Consider the following 23,767-nt stretch of genomic DNA (forward strand, 5'->3'; position numbering starts at 1 on the left):
AACGCTCCACCAACAGATGATGTCAGTTGAGAGAAGGGTCGGGTGGAAAATCCAACACGCTCTACCTGCTGTGGAGTAGATGGCAGCAATACATGTTGGGAACTGATAGGTTGCTGCTAAAGCTCATAGGTTGCTGCTAAAGCCCTGCCCACTACTGGCTGCTCTGAAAAGAAACACATAAGGAGCAAGAAGCGACAAAAAATACAAACATATTGGGGACCTTAAGTCAAGTTTATCGTCTGAACTTCAGGACCCCTATAAATATTCCCACCGCCCCTCAATACCCTAACCAACTGGCTACCTGTCCCTAAGTCAACACTCTACACACTGACTAAAGGCATGAAAAATGGGAATGTGTGTATGCAGCACAACCTTAGTACACCTTAGTCATATGCACGACACAGGCATGTGTTCTGTTTACAGGGCTCAGTGCTGTTAGGCTATACTCCCAATACATGTATGTCAATCATGGCAGATCATGGATAGAGGGGTAGCCCGAGGCGGGTGATGCTGCAACACTGCCCTTTCCAACTATCCAGAATTATCCAGTGCCATTTTTCAATTTTCTTTTTTCCTCTTGTCTGCTAAATATAAAAATGGTTATGACTTATGTAATTTCCATTTATTAACTGAATTCCTGTATATCAAGAGTGTAGATATTGACAAGAAAAATCAGCTCACAGCCAAAGCGCTGGGACCCCCCTGTGATCATCTACTTATGCCCTATCCTGGATATCTCCTTTAAATTTTTATTGTTTATAAGTTATAAACATGGTTAAAAAAAAAATATATATATTACATAAAAAAATTACATTTTTTAGCTTGTTTTATATATTTTCCTTTACCTTCATGTATTTAACTGAAAGCAATAAATATTGTAGTTTTAACTTGATGTTACAGAGAAATGTCAAAAAGAGGGAGTCTTGACTTCTGACAGTTTTTCAGGCAGGTACACTTTAAAGATTAATAAATAAAATTATTTTGGAGAGGTGATAGCTGCCGAGACCAACAAAGCTTGGATTGTATATCAAAATAGGTTTACAATAGATACAGAACTTACTAATATAGTGTTGTCACAAATGTTACTGGTTCCGGCATCTTTTTGTGTGCTTCACCCATGTCCTTTCATCTTCACCTCTCTGCTTAGACAAAACCTAATCATCTGCTGTCCCAGAAACATGGCTGGATCTGGTCTCTGAGCTCCAGCCCACTTTCTGAGTGATGTCCTCACCTCTGACATCCTCAACAGTCTACATCATCATCTTCCTTTCACATATACATCTTTACATTTATCTTCAGTTAAACATTTAAGGTGAATGAGGGGTGTTTACAGCATGCTGTCTTGTGCTGAACAGTGATGGCAAGAGGGGAGTAATAAAGAGGTGAGAGAAAGCAAGACATTCTGAGATTTGTAGTACTGAGCAACTGCTCAACCAGGAAGTAGTGAGAGGATAACCCCTTAAATGGTCCTCTGCTCTACACTATTGCACTGGAACACTTGTCTGTCGCCCCTTTCCTGGACCCCTGAAGTGACAGGCATTGCTATGCTCAATGCTATGTGCAATTTTAAAGTACAGTGAAGGAACAATTTATCTGATCTCCTGTTGATTTTGTATGTTTGATAGGGGATAAAATGTCTGATCGCGCAATCTCTCCTGCAGCTCCCCCCTGTCATCTGGTGCACGGAGGGAGCTTCGCTCCGTGCCTGATGACTGGAGATTCAATGGGCCGGAGGCTCCCCCCCCCCCCCCATTAATGCAAGTCTATGGGAGGGGGCGTGGTGACTTGCATTAAGGTGGAGGGGTGTGATGTCACAAGGGGGTGGGACTGTGACTTGGCGATCCTTTGGCCCCTACTCTGTGCACCAGATGACGGGTTACTGCTGGAGAGATTGCGGGGGTTCCCAGCGGCAGGACCTCTGCTATCAGACATCTTAGTATGTCTAGGGGTGGAGTACCCCTTTAAGGCTTTCAAAAAGAAAGAACAAACCAGAATCTCAACCAGTTTTAAAATATATGAAATGAGCTGGAAAAAGTCTGACACACAGAGCAGTGTTTCTCAAGCACGGTCCTCAAGACCGCATAATAATTTGGAACAGGTTGTTGAGGCTCTACCTTGCAACTTACAGGGCTTGTAAAGGTTCTGCTACTAAAGTCTTGTTTCCAGATATCACAGAAAAGACACTTCAGGCTTTAGTTCCAGACATTACAGAACACTTCCTAGGTCCTTCCTTGTGAGTCCATCCCTCGTTTTGCATCAGAATTGAGTTATATTGTACTTAATTTTAAAGTTATATGCAGATTAGATGTATTTAGTTTAGCATGGACTGCCATGACAGATGCCGAGGCTCTGGATTTTTTTTTAGCCTGTCTGGTGAGTTATAACAGTTTGAGAAGCCCTGCTTTAGAGAGGTGTACTCTCGAAGATGATGGATAGTATGTATACTGCATTTGTTTTACTGTTTCTGATATAAAGAGGTGGCTTTATGTGGCAGTTGTAAGGCTATTTTCAGGGGTTTTTCTATGTTGCAAAAGTTTAAACTATTTGATCACAGGGGTATGACTGCTGGGGCACCATGCGATCTTGGAAATGAGGACCCGAGTCTTCTCTTTTTAGGGGAGCAGCATTCTTTATAGGAGTACAGCATATTATAAGGCAATTATGCTCTGCATTATAATGCTGTATAACTCTAAAAGTCATACATTTACCAAATAATACCAGTATACAAGTAAAAAATATCCCCATAAATTTAATGCATTAATACATATATTAGCCCCTATGCTGTTACTAAACAAATCCCAGTATACTGAGTAGAGTATTACCACTAATGCAAATATACAAGGGAAATAAATAATACTGCCACATCATGGGTAGAAATTACTGCTGCATAGTGTCATAATAATATACTGCTACTAAATAATATTGCTACACTGGGACCACTACAATTACCACCGCGTAACTGAATACCACCATACTGTTACAGCATAAATTCCACTATACACAGAACAACATTACACACAGTCGCCATAGACCAGTAGATACCAGTATCACACAGGCAGTGCAGACTTTGACATAGATACTTGCAGACAGATATAAAAACACAGTCACTATCCCCACTTAGAAAGCTTGCACTTGTTACACACTGTAAGGGGCACTTCACTTATCCAATGCAGCGCTCAGCAGGAACACAAAGATGCAGATGTAAAGGCCAGATAAAGCTTCCACAAAGTAGAGTAGACTCTGGCACTCACCACCAAGAAATTTGAATCAGAAGTCAAGTCTCTTTGTAGTGAGTGTTGCAGTCTGTTCTACCTTGCTGCATACAGTGGTCCCTCAACATACAATATTAATTGGTTATGGGAGGACCATTGTATGTTGAAACCATGTATGTTGAGTCTATAACTCTATGGAAAACTGGTAATTGCTTCCTGATTCCCCAAAATTTCAACCCAAAGTAAGAAAATATGAAGAAAAAAGGTAAAAATAACCACAAAAAGTACAGATAAACAATGTCCTTACTTTTTTGCGTCAGAAGGAGTAACTTAGAACAGTTTAATCAGTACAGTACTGTATACAGTGCTGACCACACCCTTTGCCCCTATATACAGTACTGTATTGAATAGGGGCACTGTTGTGAATTTGTGTGTGTACTGTTTTGTGCACATTACTGCTGTATTTACTGCCGTGCTGATATCCCTGCAACTGTGTGCACACTAGAGGTACATTTAGACTCCTAGGGGGAGATTTATCTAAACCTGTCTAAAGGAAAAGTTGCTGAGTTGCCCATAGCAACCAAATAGCTTCTTTCATTTTGCAAAGGCCCTGTTAAAAATGAAAGAAGCGATCTGATTGGTTGCTATGGGCAACCCAGCAACTTTTCCTCTGGGAAGGTTTTGATAAATCTCCCCCCTAGTGTGCGAGGGATGAGCAGGGCAGCTATGACTTGATGCTGTAGGTTTATTGGACGCAGGGGCGGTGTAGTGACGGGGTGTAGTGATGAGAGCAGAGCAGGGCAGGGCAGCGGGGATTGGACGCAGGGGCGGCTTAGTGATGAGAGCGCCACAGGCATCGGTGATTTGATTTAGGAGTGGCGCCCTGACAGCCTGAGAAGCTGGGACGGAAGAGTGGCAGCGCAGCGTAATGGGGCAGATCAAATGGCCCTGCGGCAGCTGCAGCAGTCAGCGCTTCCGGAGAACCGTTTTCCAGGATGCTGAGGAAAGCTTAGGAAATAAAACCTGATGTATGTATTCTGGCTAGGGGAGTAGTGTATAATGCTTGTTGATAGGGAAGGAACCTAAATCCCATTCTCTGCAAGACCCGCCACATCCATCCCCAGTTCACATTGTCAAACGCCTTCTCAACATCAATCGATGGAATGAATGGAGACGGGTGTATGGGTGTCGCAGATGAATATCAACCAGGACTGCCGTAACTATTCTAAGATTGGCCACCGCCGACCCTTCCCAATATAAACCCCACCTGAGACGATGAAATAAGCCAGGCAGTACAGTTGCTAGCCTATCTGCTAAAATATTTTTACATTATTTTCAAGTCCACATTGATAAGGGAAATAGGCATATACCCAACAGATGTTTTAACCCCTTAACGAACACGGACATACTTCATGCACCAGGATTTACCATATATTTACGTCCTGTACATGACCGCGAGCATCGGAGCGGTGCTCGCGTCATGCACTGCAGGTCCCGGCTCCTATCAGCAGCTAGGGACCTTCCGGTAATGGCCGACATCCGTAATCACACTGATGTCTGCCATTAACCCCTCAGATGCCGTGATCAATACATATCCCTGCATCTGCTGCAATGCGCACATTTAAATGGATGATCGGATCGCTCGTAGCTCTGCCGCGGGGATCCGATCATCTAAAATGGCAGACGGTGGTCCCCTCACCTGCCTCCGTCCGTCTCCTTGGGTCTTCTGCTCTGGTCTGAGATCGAGCAGACCAGTGCAGAAGATCGCCAATAATACTGATCAGTGCTATGCCCTATGCATAGCACTGAACAGTGTTAGCAATCAAGTGATTTCTATAGATAGTTCCCTATGGGGACATAAAAAGTGTAAAAAGGAAAAAAAAGAAAAGCGAAAAATCACCTCCCTCAATAAAAATGTAAATTGTCCTTTTTTCCCCATTTTACCCCCATAAAGCATAAAAAATAATTAAGCATATCTGGTATCGCCGCGTGCGCAAATGTCCGAACTATCAAAATATTACGTTAATGATCCCGTACAGTGAGTGGTGTAAATGTAAAAAAAAAAGTCCAAAATTGCTGCTTTTTTGTCACATTTAATTCAAATTTTTTTTATAAAAAGTGATTTAAAAGTTTCATATACGCAAATTTGGTATCAATAAAAAGTACAGATCACGGCTAAAAAAATAAGCCCTCATACCATACCGTATACGGAGAAATTAAAAAGTTGTAGGTGGTCAAAATAGGGCTATTTTAAACAAACTCATTTTGTACAAAAAGTTTATAATTTTTTAAAAGCAGTACAATAATAGAAAAGTATGTAAAGATGGATATAATTTTAATCGGATTGATCCACAACATAAAGAAAACGTCCTTTTAACCGTAATGTGTACAGTGTGAAAACTGAACCCTCCAAAATTTGCAGTATTGTGATTTTGATTTAAATTTCCTCACTAAAAAAATATTTTTGGGGGTTCACCGTACATTTTATGGTAAAAGAACAATTGGTCACGCAAAAATCAAGCCCTCATATGGGTCTGGGTCTGGAAATATAAAAGAGTTAAGGATTTTAGAAGGCGAGAAGGAATAAACGAAAACTTTTGGCCTGGTTGGCCTGGTCCTTAAGGTCAAAACGGGCTTGGTCCTTAAGGGGTTAAGGGGTCTTTTCCCGTTATGGGTAGAACCTTAATGTAAGCTGTGATCATATCTGGCGGAATGGGTGTGTCAGACATGTATGCGTTATACAGAGATAATAAGATGGAACGTGTTATCTGGGAGCAGGACTTTCAAAAAATCCCCTGAATACCCATCCTGGCCAGGTGTCTTGTTATTTTTCAAACCCCCCACTACGCCCCGCAATCCCTCCTCATTTATTGGCGCATTTAGCCTCTGTCTATCGTCATCATCCAGGCTTGGCATATTTGACATGGACAACCAATACCGTGATGGAGTTGAAGAGGAGGTGAAGGCGGAGTAAAGGTCTCCCAAAAAATATTTTAGGAGGCCATTAATGAGTTTAGGGTCCCGCCCTATCACAGAGCACAAGAAAATATGACATGGTGGGAGTCTTCCTTTAGTGAATCTCACAAGCAAGTGGCTAAGTTTGTTGCCAAACCGAAATAGGGAGGCATCAAAGTGTGAACGATGAAAATGTTCTCGCCTTTCAAGGCATGCCAGACTTTGCAGATGACCAAGCCATACTTAAGCCTGATTTGCATAAAATGCCAGCAAAAAAAAATAAATAAGAAAAAAAAAGCTGTAGGCACAAAGATGTGTGTGTGTGTGTATATATATATATATATATATATATATAATATAAAATCCAGTTGCCAAAGGTGCAACAGTGAAGTCCGTGTACGCCCTCCGCAACGAGGCCCCTAAATGGACCTTTTAGTCTGCAATTTTCTTTTTTTGAGAACTTGTATATGCCATAATCAATACCGCCTTAGACGTGTCCTAGAAGAGCTGTGATCCCTGTTGACCCCTGCAAATTCCATCCACCAACCCTTTTAGAAGCTGCTGGAACTATTAGTCTCTGGCCAAACCCACCAGGAACCGCCACAGGACATCAGTCCCCATCAGAATCTGATCATGCAGGTACAGCACCAACGGAGAGTGATCAGAGACCACCAGATCATCTACAGATGCCCGCTGTATTTTAGGTAGTAAGGAAGGAGATACAAAACACATGTCAATCCTTGACCAAGAGTCTTGGACATGCGAGTAATTGCTATATTCAGTCTGAGTGTAAAACCCTCCGACAATCTTCCAAATGGGTCTAGGCTGCCCACGGAGCTAGAATGGTAACACTATGTCTGAGGAGCAAGTCCACCCACCTATTATTCCTCCTGTCCTCTAGCTGGTGCAACCCAGAGCTGGACATCACCCTCCCGCCACATCACCTAAAAAAGACCCCCCTCCTGTGTTAGGGCCATAAATGTTAAAAAGGTGGAAATCCGCAGAAGCTGTCTTAAAGAGGTACTCCGGCCCTAATACATCTTATCCCCTATCCAGCACCCACCTTTGCGAGCTCTCCGCAGCGCTGGAGGCTCCAAGTGTGGATCGTGACGACCACAGTGCTGGAGTATCGTGACATCACCACTCCGCCCCGTATGATGTCACTCCCCTCCCCCTCAATGAAAGTCTATGAGAGGGGGCTTGGCGGTGAGTTTCCAGGTGAGTTTCCTGGAGGAGGATGACATCTGGAAATAGGTGTTTCAGGTGACTCAATACCATCCCTCTCTTTTGGTGAGACCGTAAATCTTTCACATTCCATGAAATAATCTGCATAATGAGGTAACATGAGTAGGACTTAAAGAAAGTACATAACAGGATCCTGAGCAAAAATATATCAGAGATGAGCCAAAACTAAAAAAAAAACATCCCCTCCACATCCCCAACCAAAAAGAAAAATACCAGCACTGCAACCAGTCGGATCATGGACTCTTCCTTTGCTTCTCCACTCCACACCAAAGACCCCCTAGCACCAGGGACTTCCTGTATTCCACACTGAGAGAAAGAAAACTGTAACCTTTTAAAAACACTCCATTAAGGCGACAGCAACTCTGTCCTTCTAATAGTCACGCCCCCCCCCCTCCATAGCCAACACCCCCGAACCCCCAAGCATATAGTTGGCAGGAACCTCAATACAGATAGACCCACAGATACTAAAAATAAGCTTTGTGAGCACACACATACAAATAATGACAAAACACTGCCCCAGAAAAAAAAAGAAGAGAAGTCCCAAAATCAGGTGGAATAGTAAGTATGGTGCATTCCCCCCCTCTGTCTCTGCTTCAGGATGCAGATTAGCGGGTAGAGGGGGTCAGAGAACAGGTATCAGGAGCGGAGCTGTGCTTCACTGCGTCCTCACAGCATGGCGCTGGAACCGTAAGTCTAAGATGATTTATTTTGTAAGATACATTAATAAAGTTAAATACAATCATCTTTATATATTTAATGAAACACATTCAAATAATCATTTTTATAGAATAAGATATGTTCCTTTTGTACAGCACATATGTAAAGAAAGTTAAATACATAAAGTACATTAATTTAAAGAGTTAGCAGAGGAGACAGAGGGTTTTTCTTTTAACGCAGAACAGTTGTATAAACAAAAGTGTGGAATCTGTGTAAAATGCTGATACACATTTATATGGTGTCACTGTGGTACTTGTGACCGTCTGCAGGCATCCTCCATTGTATGCAATTTTTTGCTGAGGATCGTCCATAGCAACGGCTTACAAGTGCAGGATCTCCACCCCAGCAAAGGTGCACAACAGCACTTGGGGTTGAGTTTCCTGCTAAAACCATGTTCATGCAAATATAAGCCGACATGTTTTTGCTCAAGGCTTATACTAATGCACCTTTTTATCTTATTGGGTAGCATTATAAGGCTTCACCTGTGAGGCCGGCTATAAATGAACCAACCAAGGGTGGGGCTTGTAGCCTGTATCCCCCCTCACATTGTATGTGTGCTCAGTTCACACTGGAGATAATTGGGGAGCAATCTGCAAGTCGGACCTATGGCTGCTGTAATTTGGTTCCTGGTTTTATTTATCTGGCCAGGTAGGTTAGTTGAAAGGTCCTGCACCACTTGAGAAACCTTGGCATGGTGTGCGGCTCAGGTGTGTCCTTCATATAAGGATATACTGGCTAATGTCCCAATTTTACATCAGTTTTGAGGGTTAGCTAATGTCATTGTTTACATCTGCCACAGGAGTGAATCCATATTGTGATCCATAGGTGCGGGTTCTCCACTCCAATGTAGGTGCACAACTGCACTTGGGGTTGAGCACCTTGTATCACCTTAGATCACGCTAATGTAATTCTTTAAAATGCTGATATCTATACTACATTCCAGAATCTTAGGCTTATTAATTATAGAAGATCAAAAGTATTCCCACCAAAAGTAAAGTGACAGGTACTACACCCTTTTTCTACCAAAACCTAACTCGTCAACATGCCCCCTTTTTGTATAGTAACAGATGTCCCAGCCCACCTCTCTTTGCTCCCTGACATCACCTAGTAGATGTCTGAATTATGATGGACTGCTATGACAGTCCCAACCCCGTTTCTCACATTAAACACCCTTAACAAACACATAGCTTTGTGTATGTAGGGAATATAACTATGCATAAAGTAGACTCTCTGAAAGTGGTTGTGAATGATTTTAGTGTGGAAGTCATTCATTCAAGCAGAAGTAATAGGAAGTTTTAGTTTTTAACACAGAACAGCTGTATATACATGTAAATCCCTGACATAGTACTGAACATGGCAAGTCACAGTCTCAGACTGCCTCATTATAGATAATTACTAGAAATTCCACATTATAATTTTTTTGTAAAAAGAGTGAAAAACATAATAAGGTAACAGTATTAGTTTGACATTCCTACTGCAGTAATTTTTAACTTCAGAAGTAGTTTCATTGCTAAAATGAACATTTCCACACTGTCACAATTGCTGTGATTTAGCAATGAGTCTATCATTTTGAGTGTTCTAGGTTTTGTTTGCTCTCTTTCATGGAACTTTTAAGGTGCACAATTTAGGGTTATTTTGCACCCACTCTGTATGTAACTTTGTGCATGACAAAGATTCAGGAAAATATTGTGTTACCCAAATAATATACATTGCAACCAGGTATGGTTCCAAATATTAATAAAATAAGTTTTCCCATCATAGAAAAGTTAGTAACAACACATAACCTTAGAAAATACTATAATAATGATGTTATAGGATTATAGCACATAAATAATGCCATCAATTATCAGTGACAGTAACAATATTGAGGTATGAACACATAGTAAATACTAGAGTAAAATATTTCAGTCAAAGTGTTGCTAAAGAATGCAAGTAACACAGACAAAATAAAACTAAAGTCTGGATCCCATCTCTAAGAATCGTGGAAGTTCGCATTCTACAATAAAAATCATACTCTTACCCACAATATTGTCTGGCAGTGCTGAAAAACATGGTCGGTTTTTTGGCTCTGTATAACATTCTCATGAACTGTAATGTTATACATATCCAATGTAGGAATCTATGACAGGGCTAATCTAATCATACAAAAACTGAGAACGTAAGTTTTACTGGTAGACTTACTGAGTTAAACTACATCCCTAGTGCAAATTTGTCAGCAAAAACCAGTAGGCAAGTTAGCACTTTGACTACCGTATTTAACAAAAGATGTATACTGATACCATTAGGAAGGATGAGATTCCTTGAATCTCTCCAGATTAGTAGTATAGAAAACTCCAATAAGTGATCTTATTCTATTACAGCAATGCGCTACTCTATTACATTTTGATTTACCGTATTTATCGGCGTATAACACGCACTTTTTAGGCTAAAATTTTTAGCCTAAAGTCTATGTGCGTGTTATACGCCGATACACCCCCAGGAAAGGCAGGGGGAGAGAGGCCGTCGCTGCCCGCTTCTCTCCCCCTGCCTTTCCTGGGGTCTAGAGCCCTGCTGCCGGCCCTTCTCTCCCCCTGGCTATCGGCGCCGCTGCCCGTTCTGTCCCCCTGACTATCGGTGCCGGCGTCCCATTGCAATGGGGCGCCGATAGCCAGGGGGAGAGAAGCGGCGCCAACAGCCAGGGGCAGAGAAGGGGCAGCGGCACCCATTGCCGGCGCCGCTGCCCCGTTGCCTCCCCCCATCCCCGGTTGCATAATTACCTGTTGCCGGGGACGGGTCCGCGCTGCTTCAGGCCTCCGGTGTGCGTCCCCTGCGTCGTTGCTATGCACTGTGTACTGTCGTCACAAAGGACAAACACTATAATACCAGTACAGCACACTTGCAGTGTGTGCCGAAAACAGTGCTGATGCAAGTTTTCACAGAGCCCCCCCCCTAACATGTTTCGTCAGGTGTGACATCCTCAGAGGTTATGGGGCAATGACAGTGAGACGCCGCACAGGGGGTTTTATAACCTCCGGAACTCCGTCACTAATATGAGTCCCGATATATGTAGACACTCCTCCTTATTCACCACACTGCGCATGTCTCCCCCTGCGCAAGCGCCTGCTCTTATAACAACAACCCCTATCCCAATATCATGCTGCGCCTGCGTGTATTTCTAGCGCATGCGCGAGCACTTATTCTTCGTTCTCGCACTCGCGCATGTCCGGATTTCGTCGCATGCAGGAAAACATAGAGAATACTCATGGAAAACAAGTAGGTAGGGGAACAAAAGAGAGTGCTCCTAATGAATCTATTTATATATATATATATATATATATATATATATATATATATATATATGTCAAACTACCAGGAATCATTGTAGGTAAGTATCTGATTATTCACAATACGTAAGTATACAGCAAAAATTATATATAGAGGTCATGCATTATTCATCAATCCCTATAAATTAATAATAACATTCACCATAAGTGATCATATACCAAAGAAGAAAGTTATACATTCACCATTCAATATACATATATATTGTATACTTTTAATAAATAAATGTATACCAAAGTGGAAGTTGTTTATTATTTACTCTTCATTAAATTAACACTAGAAAAGGGGGGAATACCAATAATGCAACACACCACTATTCCCTCTATATCCTATGGTCTATATAAATAGCCTGTTTGCCCTATTGATAGGCAGCACCATTGCCAGTATATAAACAGGCTAGAATACCTTGTATATCGCTACCTAATGAAAATTCATAATGAATATGAGGGTCTACATATTAGGAGTTGTCCTCATGGACAGATCGGAATATATAAGGATGGTCAGGGACATCCTTGACGATGGTGACACTTACGAGATTTTAAGGAAAGATCCAACAGAAATTTATCTGGGAGAGTTGAAAACTTTGTTGGAGACAGCGAAAGATAATAATCTCATCTCTGAGGAAGAATTTAAATTCCTACTGATTAAAAGTCCAAGAATAGCGACTTTTTACGCACTGCCAAAAACACATAAAAAATATCCACCAATAAAAGAAAGACCAATCGTCTCAGGGAACAGCAATTTGACCCAAAATATTAGCCAATATGTGGACACAATTCTCGCACCTTTTGTCCCCACACTCCCATCACACCTTAAGGACACAAAAGACACAGTTAAGAAAATTAATGATTTCATTGTCACTGAGCACACTTCACTTATGAGTTTAGATGTGGAAGGACTATATAGCAATATAGCACACCACTTGGGTATAAAAGCCACGGAATCCTATTTAAGCACTAAAAGTAGGTCTTTTCTAGACCACAATACATTTGTAATTAAATCATTGGATTTTCTGCTAACACACAATTATTTCTTATTTCAGGGTACCTTTTTCAGACAAGTAAAGGGTACCGCTATGGGGACCACCTGTGCACCTACCTTTGCTACACTATTTTTGGGGTGGTGGGAACACAATTTTGTTTTTGGAGATGACACCTTGAATCACTACACAGAGCACATATTATTTTGGGGTAGGTATTTGGATGATATCCTAATCTTTTGGGAAGGATCACAGTCGCTATTCTTGGAATTTGTAAATATCTTAAATCAAAATGAAATAGGGATGAGATTTACCCACGAAGTGGGAGGAAAATCTATCAATTTTCTGGATCTAAATATCAGAATAGATGAGAATAAGGGAATACAAACCAAGAACTTTAGGAAACCCACAGCTACTAATAGCTTATTACATTGGAAAAGTTGGCACCCAGGATCGCTTCGCAAGAGTATACCTTATGGCCAGTACCTGCGAGCAAAAAGGAACTGCTCGCAGGAAGAAGATTACAGGGAGGAAAGCCAAAATCTCATGTTACGATTTTGTAATCGGGGATACCCTAAAAAATTCATGAGACAGGCATATAATAAAACAAACTCTAGAACTAGGACATCACTTTTGGAGGAAAAAGGAGAAGAATATGATCCCCCCAAAACTATAAGATGCATAGGGATGTATGATGCCTATTCCCCTCAAATTAGGAAAATTATGGATAAGTATTGGCCAATACTCTTAGCGGACAGTGATCTCAAGGAAGTAATAAGTAAAAAACCAAGTATAACATACAAGAGAGGTCTTAACCTCAAGGATATCCTTGTACACAGCCATCAGAAGGATATAGAAGTAGCCAATGATTTGAATTGGCTCTCAACCCTACCACCACCAGGCTCTTATCCTTGTGGCCATTGTGTGAACTGTAAGTTCATGCCACGGACTAAATCCTTTGTTAATCCAGTTGATGGAAAGAAATATGAAATTAGGGAGTTCATTCACTGTAACAGTAAAAATGTAGTCTATGCAGCAAAATGTGGTTGCCCGAAAGTGTATATAGGGAAAACAGTTCAACAACTGAGGAGACGTGTGGGTAAACATCTGAGTACAATACGCACCAATGCTGAGACCCCAATATGTAGACACATGAGAAGTGTACACAAGAATAGTTTGGAAGTAATTCAATTCTGGGGAATTACCACTGTCAAATTGGGGCCAAGAAAAGGAGACATAGATAATCTCCTCCAAAGGGAAGAAGCCAGATGGATCTTCCGTCTGAGGAGTAGATCACCTGATGGTCTTAATGAAGGCTTTTCCTACTCTGCATTTTTAGAATGAAATAGGTTGATATATAGTTAATTTAGTAATTTAGTGAGTGGAATAATAGTTAAAATAGTACTAAAGGAAGAAGTGGGTAATTTGCCAATGACATCTTAACTATATCCCTGTTAATTGGTATAGGGTAATTCCTGTAATTACCTGGGTGGGTCTGGTCCTTGATACAAGTAAAGTGACTTGCTCCAAAAGAATAAAAATGAAAAATAAGAAATAAGATAAATTATTTACACATCCTTACATATCCAAACCATGTGATACTTACCTCGTGGACCAGCTTGGTTGGATCCGGAAGAATCTACCTATAAGAAAATTAACAAAGAAATGAATAAGATGATAGGCTACTATATAGTAAACTATCTTGTATCTCCTTATACTTCTCCTAGTAACCATAATGTGGGGGTAATAACTACAATATGGTCAGGATATAGTTATAAACATCAATAATCCTAGTACATAAAATAATAGGAAGATATAATAGATATAACGATACAATAAGATGACATCATATAGAGAGATCGAGAGCTGTCAGAGAGCTAGTTTGTTTACTTGTCTCCATGGCAACATACATCTAATGCGCCAGCACCGGGAATACCTTAGTGCGCGTGCGCCTCCAGCTCCGTGGAGAAAGATCGCAACTATTGATAAGCCGGGAGATAGTGCGCAAGCGCCAAGATATGTTTACTTGTTACCATGGGAATACTGAACCCAGTGCGCAAGCGCAGGAAATACCATAGAGGAAAGCCGTGGTATCATAGAAGGGGTAGGACGGGACGAATGCGCATGCCTGATCGCACTAACATCATTGGTTCAGTGACGTAAGAAGATGAAAGCTTACAAGACCTATCTGGATTGGACCACGAATTATAAACAAGTAAGAAATAAGGATGGAACGTGATTGTTGATAGGTTCGGATGGAAATGGATATCACATGACCTAGATAACCCGGAATTGATCCGATAATAAGACAGAAGCTAACAGGATATAGAATCATAACTAAGAGACAAAATAGTGATGTGGCAGTCCCTGATTGGTCCAAATAAATTGGTAAGTGACCACACCTACAAACAGAGGACATATATATCACAGTGATTACCCACTCCCAACATTAGTGTCCTATACCTTGATAAAGCTGGGTCTTTCCAGCGAAACGTCGGGGGGATGCTAGGGAACACTTTTTAAACAGCAATAATAGGAATTGGTAAATTAGATAGAGGAGGTGCATGTTATGTGGACTATAAAGATTGGAATCTTAGGATCCAGATCAATGATAAAGAGTCCCTAACATATAAGCCCTAGTGAATCAGAATTAGTGGAACCAGTAATGGACCAATCCAATTCCTATATATTGTGTTTTTAAACACCTTCGTTTGTATTATTTTTTGCACCTCATTTTGTTCTTAACAAATAATAAATAAAAGTGAAGTTTTAAAAGGGTGACCCTAGTCGGGGGTCTTAGTCCCGGAGGGGTTGTTAACCCTGAAGGGAATTGGAATTTATACATATTAGGAGAACTCATAATAAATTCCCACCTCATACATAATAGACTCTAATTCCAATTGCTTATTGACTTCCATCTCCAAAAGTATGCTATCCAGTAATCGCTCATACTTGGGTTAACTCTTCATAATCCCCAGTAAATCTCATTAACTCAATTGATAAATCACATAACTAACAATTTGGATCCTATAGCTATACACTTAGTGAACAATTATTTGGAAGAGAGCGTACCTTCCTCATTTCATCAACCTCAGTGGCCTTAAATACGAATCAACATAGGGCTCAGCTCTCGTCGTGTTTAGTTATAATCATTGTAGACTAAGTAAACAATGTCATAAGCCGATGGTTTATAAAAAAAAAGCTGAAAATGTAAAGCCCTCATTTAAACCAACCGGGCTTCGGGACTTCAATTTGTAAATCCAAAACCCTCTTCCTTCAGTAATTTCCAATTAAAGGAAAACTGTCAGCTTACTACCCCACACTAACCAGTGGTACTGGCTGGTAGTGCGGGGGACGCTGATCAGTTTAATGCCCGGATCCGCTGCGCCGTTCGCCCGTATGTTCTTCTTGATATCCAAATTAGCTGCTAACTGGCACGGGCAGGGTTACTGCCTTCATCTGGCACTGTGACGTAACCGCCGCCCGGCCCGCAGAACCGCCCCGGCTTATGAATATTCATGTTCTCCCTAATCATCTCCCTCTCCTCCGCGCTGATTTCAGGACTCCACTGTGCATGTGCTGGCTTCCTGTCTACACCCGGAAGCTGCTTCATCGCAGTGGAGTCCTGAAATCAGCGGGGAAGGAGAGGGAGATGATGAGGGAGAACATTAATATTCATAAGCCGGGCGGTGCTGTGGGCCAGGCGGCGGTTACGTCACAGTGCCAGATGAAGGCAGTAAGCTGCCCGTGCCAGTTAGCAGCTAATTTGCATATCAAGAAGAAAGAAGATAACGGGCGAACGGAGCCGCGGATCCGGGCATGGTATGCATCAAACTGATCAGTGTCTCCCACACAAGCTGACAGTTTTCCTTTTAAGGTTCCCACATCTTGGACCAAGAATACATTTTTGTATTCCCCAAAATTTAAGCAGCATCGCATTGCAGCCATGGAATTCCTTAATATGTCTAGACAACGAGGTGTCCATGTTAGGATTGATGGTACTAGCATGTTTTGATATCCTCCTTCGCAATTGCTGAATAGTTTTTTCCCACATAGAGTTTTGGACATGGGCATTGAGCAACATAGACTACCCCAGTTGAATGTTTTGATACTGTATTTCTTGTTATCTACAGGGTTAACAAATTCCTTCATTTTCGGCTTAACTTGTAAAAAGCACATCCACCACAAGGGTATGAACCAATGGTGGGAGATCTCAACCAGGTTTGTATATTTGTCTCTGAAAAGAAACTGTGGGCCAAGGATTCCCTCGTATTATGTCCTCGACGATACGTAATAGCTGGTCTTTTGGGTAACACTTCCTTGAGTTCGGCATCACTTATCAGAAGTGGCCAGTATTTCTCCATAATCCTTAAGACTTGTTTATTGTTGGAATCAAATGTTCCAATACATCAGATGACTTTTTTAGTCCCATTTCCTGGTCTCGCCTGACTACTTAATAGTTGGCTACGTGGTGTAGCCTTAGCTCTCGCATAAGCTTTATGGAGCCATTTTTTTGGGTATCCACGACTCAAAAATCTTGCATACAGTTCATCACATTCCTTCCGGAAGGTATCATCATTTGAACAGTTCCTTTTAGCCCGTAAATATTGTCCTATCGGAATCCCTCTTTTATGAGGGGGTGGGTGGTAACTTGCCAATGCAAGAAACTTTTCATTGATGTTTCTTTTCTGTAAATGTTGGTATGCACAGTTCCATCCAAGTCTAGTGATATCTCCAAGTCAAGAAAATTAATAGTGTTGGTATGGATCTCTGAAGTGAATTTCATTCCTATATTGTTAGTGTTCAGTGCAGTTACAAATAAATCACATTAAGTAATAGTGCCACCCCAAAAAATCAAAATGTCATCAATAAATCTACCCCTAAATAAAATGTGACCTGTGAATTCAGAAAACTCAGAAAAATCTGAAAAAACAATAGTGTTCTCCCACCACCCAAGAAATACATATGCATAATTAGGTGCACAAGTTGTGCCCATCATGGTGCCTTTAATTTGAAAATAATACTAAAAATCTAAAAGAAAAAGACCAAAACGTAAAAGTGTAATGAGAAAATTGTTGTGCCGGTGATATTGTGTTCCCCTAGTGCTCAAAAAGTGACTTGTTGCCTGTATACCTAAATCATGAGCAATATTAGTGTATAAAGACTCAACATCTAAACTCTCAATTAGTGTAGTTACAGGAATATCAGTATATCGGGACTCATATTCGTGATGGAGTTCTGGCGAGTATCACCAAAGAGGACGTACCATCGATCAGGAATGTTGATTGATAGGTTTCAGGATGAATTGGAGATTTGATTTTAACAAGGAAGGAGAGGTGGATCAATGATTGGACAATTTAATAGATCCTATGATATGTGGAATCATATGTCAATAGGTAAGTTACAAGCTGATAGGGTAAAATCTGAAGGAGTGGCCTATGATGTCAATGAGAGAGGTTATAAAACCCCCGATGCGGCGTGTCTCACTGTCATTGCCCCATAACCTCTGATGACGTCACACCTGTGGACGAAACATATTAGGGGGGGCTCTGTGAAGAATTTTGCACCATGTAGAGTCACCACAGGTGGCTGTTAACCCTCTAGATCGCCGCTGTCAAAGCTGACAGTGGCATCTAAAGGCACCTTTAATGCATTCCTGGTGGTGTAGTGGGGTGGATCACCCCTCCCCCCACAGCATGATCAGGGTGGGCCATTTATATGGATACACCTTAATAAAATGGGAATGGTTGGTGATATTAACTTCCTGTTTGTGGCACATTAGTATATGTGAGGGGGGAAACTTTTCAAGATGGGTGGTGACCATGGTGGCCATTTTGAATCCAACTTTTGTTTTTTTCAATAGGAAGAGGGTCATGTGACACATCAACCTTATTGTGAATTTCACAAGAAAAACAATGATGTGCTTGGTTTTAACATAACTTTTTTCTTTCATGAGTTATTTACAAGTTTCTGACCACTTATAAAATGTGTTCAATGTGCTGCCCATTGTGTTGGATTGTCAATGCAACCCTCTTCTCCCACTCTTCACACACTGATAGCAACACCACAGGAGAAATGCTAGCACAGGCTTCCAGTATCCGTAGTTTCAGGTGCTGCACAATGGGCAAAACAAAAATTGGAACAGGACCCTCAGTTAATAATGCCAATAATATTGTCCAGACCATTTTTGGAGTTTGGTGTGACATTATGTCCAATTTGCTTTTTTCCTCCCTTTTTTGGTTTAGTTCCAATATACACAAAGGGTATAAACATGTGTTACTGCATTTCTTTTCTGTGAGAAATACTTAATTTTCTTGAAAAATTTCAGGGGTGCTAACATTTACGGCCATGAATGTACATGCAAAAAAATTAATACGTTTAAAAATTTCCTATTCTGACCCCTATAACTTTTTTTTATTTTTCAGCATACAGGGATGTATGAGGGCAAATTTTTTTTCACTGTGATCTGAAGTTTTTATCGGTACCATATTTGTTTTGATTAGACTTTTCGATCACTTTTTATACATTTTTTATGGTATAAAAGTGACCTTTTATGGGAAAAAGGGGGGGGGTGATTCAAACTTTTATTAAGGAAGTGGTTAAATCACATTTCTTAACTTTTTTTTTACACTTTATTTTGCAATGTTATAGGGGACTATAGCATGCATTTCATTGATTGTAGGCACTGATCAATGCTATGCCATAGCATTGCATTGCTCAGTGTTTTCAGAGGTTGATTGCTCAAGCCTGGATCTCAGGCTTGGAGCAATCAATCGCCGATCGGATGAGCAGGAGGCAGGTAAGGGACCCTCCTGCTGCGTTCTAGCTGATCAGGACACTGCGGTTTCACCGTGGTGGTCCCAATGAGCTCCCGGGAAGCATATTTTTTTAACGTTAGATGCGGTGATCAACTTTGATCGCTGCATCTGAAGGGTTAGTAGCGCACTTTTAGCCACGGGTTCTGGCTTTCATTAGCCGCCAGAACAAACCCGATATGACGCAGGGTCACCGCGTGACCCCGCGGTATATTGCGGGAGCGGGCGTATGACGTAGGTTCTGCGTCCTTAAGAGGTTCTACGTTCGCCCTGCGTCCTTAAGAGGTTGATAACATCCCAGAGCTCATTTCAACAGGTTACCATTTTATCACAAGGAAGGCCCATCAGTACAGTATAAATAAACATGCTAAGCTTATAGGGGGAGATTTAGCAAAAGATTTATTTTATTTTTTTTACAATTGTCGCACATGCGCCTAAGCAATTTTTTTTGACCTTTTGACTGTAAGCAAAAAGCTACAAATGAGCTTACAAAAGTCAATTTCAGTTTTTTCTTTGCAGTGGTCAGTGATCTATTAAGTGCGAAAGGCGCACAAAGAGTCGCAAACATCTCCAAAACACTGAAAATGTAAGCTAGCCCGGACAGGCTTTGAAGAGCACGATATATTCCCCGGGCAGGGAATATGAAATTACAATAGGGGATAGAAAAAAATTAGTGGCACTGTGATATGTTAAAAGGAGCCTGGGCTGGCATCACTCTGCAGCCACCTAGGACTCCCGCAGCCAGGCTGGGGATGTGCTTTTGCCGTCCCTGCCATCCCTCTGCACTGCGGTTATACTATTCACGTCATGTCCTGCAGCATCCCTTGGCCTGGCTGTGGGAGTCCTGGGTGGTTGCAGAATTATACCAGCCCGGGCTCCTTTTAACATATCACGGTACTGCTCATTTATTTTATCCCCTACTGTAATTTCATATTCCCCAAAAGGTACCGTGATTGGCCGGTACCGACCGACCAATCACAGCTGCCGCCTGTTTCCCTGGCTTGCATTTTAGCAACAGAGTGCCTCCAGCTGTTGCTAAACTACAACTCCCATGATGGGAGTTGCTAAACTGAAGGCTCACTGTTGTGAAATTACAACTCCCATCATTCCCAGGCAGCCAAAGGCTGTCTGGAAATGATGGGGTTGTAGTTAAACACTGTATTCGACAACTTCTTCTCCTTTTTTTAAACATGGAGCCTCCTTCCATGTTTAATAAAAAGGAGAAGAAGCTGTCGAATACATAGAGTCCATTACTAAGCTTGGGCTTAGCGTTAGCCCCCCAAAAAGCTAGCGAAAAACCCCAATTATTACCTCGGTACCCTCTGCCACAGGGGTGCGGGGAAGAGCTGGTACCAAGAGGCCCAAAGCATAAAAAATAGTGCTCCTACGCCTTGGCAGTAACAGGCTGGCGTTATTTAGGTTGGGGAGGACCAGTAACAATGGTCCTCGTTGACCCCTGGTAACATCAGGCTGTTACTGTTTGGTTGATATGTGGCTGAGAAAAAAAATAGGGGAAACCACACACATTTTTATATTATTATTATTATTATTATTTTTAGGGATGTCCCGATATTAGTATCGGTATCAGGGCTGATACTCTGCATTTGCATGGTATCGGGGACTCGTTTAATGTCCCCGATACCATGTCCGATACCTGCTGGTGTGCGGCCCCACTCCGCTGTCCCTTTCTCCTGATCGCATCATGGCGTCCTATGGAGGAGCATGTGACATACACGTCACTCCTCCTCCTCCCCTGCGCCCAGCGTAATGCTACGGAGGAACCAGAGTGACGTGTATGTCACATGCTCCTCCATAGGACGCCATGATACGATCGGGAGAATGGAACAGCGGAGCGGCAACACTCGAGGACAGCCGCAGGTGAGCTGTCTACAAGAGGGGGGGCCTGCTGTCTATAAGGGGGGCCTGCTGTCTATTAGGCGGGGGGACCTGCTGTCTATAAGGGGGGGTGCTATCTACAAGAGGGGGCTATCTACAAGGGTGGGCCTTCTGTCTGTAAGGGTGACAAGAGGGAGCACTGTCTAAAAGGGGGCGCCTGTTGACTACAAGGGGGACACGGGGTGGGCATTTTCTACAAGGGGGAAAAGAGGGGGTGCTGTCTACAAGGGGGAGCTGCGGTCTACAGGGGGGCTGCTACTAATGTCTGCAACTATCCATACTACCTACAAGGGAATACTACCTACTATTAAAGGCAATCTTACAGCAGAGTCACCTGCTCTAACTTGAATTTATAGGTAGACAGTGCAGGTGACCCGGTTTCTACCGCTGCTCACTATGTGAACATCAGCACAATCGCTCCAGAAACATTGGTCTCGCCGCCAATGCAAATTCCCTGTTCTGTCCAATGGAGAAGAGGGAGATCTTGGCTCATACTACAGCAGCCACCTCTATTGTACACAACAAGGAACCCACATATCATTCGGTAAGCAGCGCCAGAAACCGGGTCAGTCTGGTGTCAGATTCCCTTTAAAATAAAAGTACTCGTACTTGGTATCGGCGAGTACTAGAATTAAAGTATCGTACTCGTACTCTGTCTTTAAAAAAATGGTATCGGGACATCCCTAATTATTATGTAATTATTTATGAAAAAAATATTTGGGGTTCCCCGTATTTTCATTCTCAGCCAGATACCAACCAAGCAGCAACAGCCCAATGTTACCAGGTTCAGCAAGGACCATTGTTACTGGCCCTCCCCAGCCTATATAATGCCAGCCTGTTACGGCCTAGGCCCCAAAGCACCATTTTTGATTGTTGGTACCAACTTGTAATAATTGGGGGTTAGCACTAGCTGTTTTTGGGACTAACGCTAAGCCCTGGCTTAGTAATGGACTATGTCTATAAGACTGTTTCCACTACTAAGCCTGTAAAGTAAATAAAAAAGAATACAAAACATTTAAAAAACTTTTATTCCAAAAACACTCCCCCTCAAGCCCTTGTAAATCATTTTATTACTATTACGTCATCGATGTAGACCACCAAATTTGAAGTACCGAATCTGTATACACGGATCTGAAATGAGAAGAAAAAAAACACACACAAACAAAATGGTTTAGTACATTTAGGAAAAAAAAAAGGGGTAAAAATATGTAATAAACATATGTCACACATGAGCAAAACCAAAGAAACTTTTTGAAACTTACTTACCAACAACAATAAATCTCCCCAATAGTTTTAGTTGCCGATTAGGGAACATCTCTCATCTAATAGTGTATCTAGATGGCCTCATGTTTATCATATGGAGTATATATGTATCTTTTATGCTGTGTTCTGGCCTTGTGATGCTGGGGGAGCCTGGGTTGTCAGTTTTTTGTGGGGTGTACATAAAAGATGTTGGGCACCACACCTGATCGAATAATATGGGCGTCACTAATAGGTTGTAAGCCAGCATGGTGCACTACACGCTATCATGTAACTGGCATCCTGTGTATGCCTTATCTGTGTGTAACTACAATACTAAGCAGCTACCCCCCACCCCATTCCTCATGAATAGTAGGCGTGAGTGGTTGTTCATCAGTATTTTGCACCTGTGCGACCTTCCATTATATAGCATTGTGGCTCATCTGAATCATAGTGAGAATAGGGGTCCACCAGACAAAGTTAAAGAAGGATCTTCCAATTCCACAGTAGGTGCATCTGGTCTTTAACTATTTGCCCTCTTAAGACTTATCTCTGGTTAGATTTACAGTAGTTATGCAAAAATAGAAAATGTTAAGTTTTTGCTTTTCAGAAATGTTATGTAATGTTATATTACTTTTTTTTTTACATACCTTCTAGCCTCAATGACAGGTCTCAGGAAGTCTACTGGCCAAAGCATACATACTGCTTCCTTTTGGTTGGTGAGCTCCCACTGCGTTCCACTGCTTTGACTTTCTGAAGATCTCTTCTATAACAGTCTTTCAGAGAGCGCCATCTAGTCTCTACATCGGTCACTAATGAATGGGTGTAATGTATTTTTCGTAGAACAGTCAGCATAACTGCTATTCCTGATGTCCCATATAGCCAGCTTTGCTTGCACAGGTAAAATAGAGTCTCTGTATTCATTTCTGCATGGGTGGAGGTAATTTATGTGACCTATTGATAAACAATTATGTCCATTTAAAACAATGTCAATACGTGGCAAAAGGAGAACATTGTGGAATAAGAACATTTAAAAATAAAATAACCATAATTCAATTAAATATAACACACTTTGTAAAGGACTTCTTTCATTATAAAAGAAAAATAGGTGTGGCTTACTGGAAATGACAGTGCCTAAGACTGTTAGATTTACAGTAACAATACTAAAACCAGAAAATGGCATACAATTTGGCACAAATCTCATAGCAGTTATAGAACTTATTGTTTGAGTGTAGAAGAATCCAAACTTATTTAAGAGGTGGCAGCGCCAGGCACAGAATGCCGGGGGCTGAACGGAGATTGCAGGAGTCCCAGCGGCGAGACCCTTGCGATCAGACATCTTATCCCCTATCCCTATCCTTTGGATAGGGGATAAGATGTATAAGGCC

The 23,767-nt window shown here is 41.6% G+C and overlaps 1 long non-coding RNA gene across 1 annotated transcript; it reads left to right on the plus strand.

Annotated features, from left to right (window-relative positions):
• Positions 1-16,568: 16,568 nt before the first annotated feature.
• On the plus strand, positions 16,569-23,547 carry LOC130273679 (uncharacterized). Its single transcript, XR_008844084.1, has 3 exons — positions 16,569-16,650; positions 17,618-17,825; positions 23,037-23,547. It is a non-coding gene; the product is annotated as an uncharacterized LOC130273679 (long non-coding RNA).
• Positions 23,548-23,767: the final 220 nt, after the last annotated feature.

The sequence above is a fragment of the Hyla sarda genome, chromosome 5, assembly GCF_029499605.1.
Source record: "Hyla sarda isolate aHylSar1 chromosome 5, aHylSar1.hap1, whole genome shotgun sequence".
NCBI classification, from domain to species: Eukaryota; Metazoa; Chordata; class Amphibia; order Anura; family Hylidae; genus Hyla; species Hyla sarda.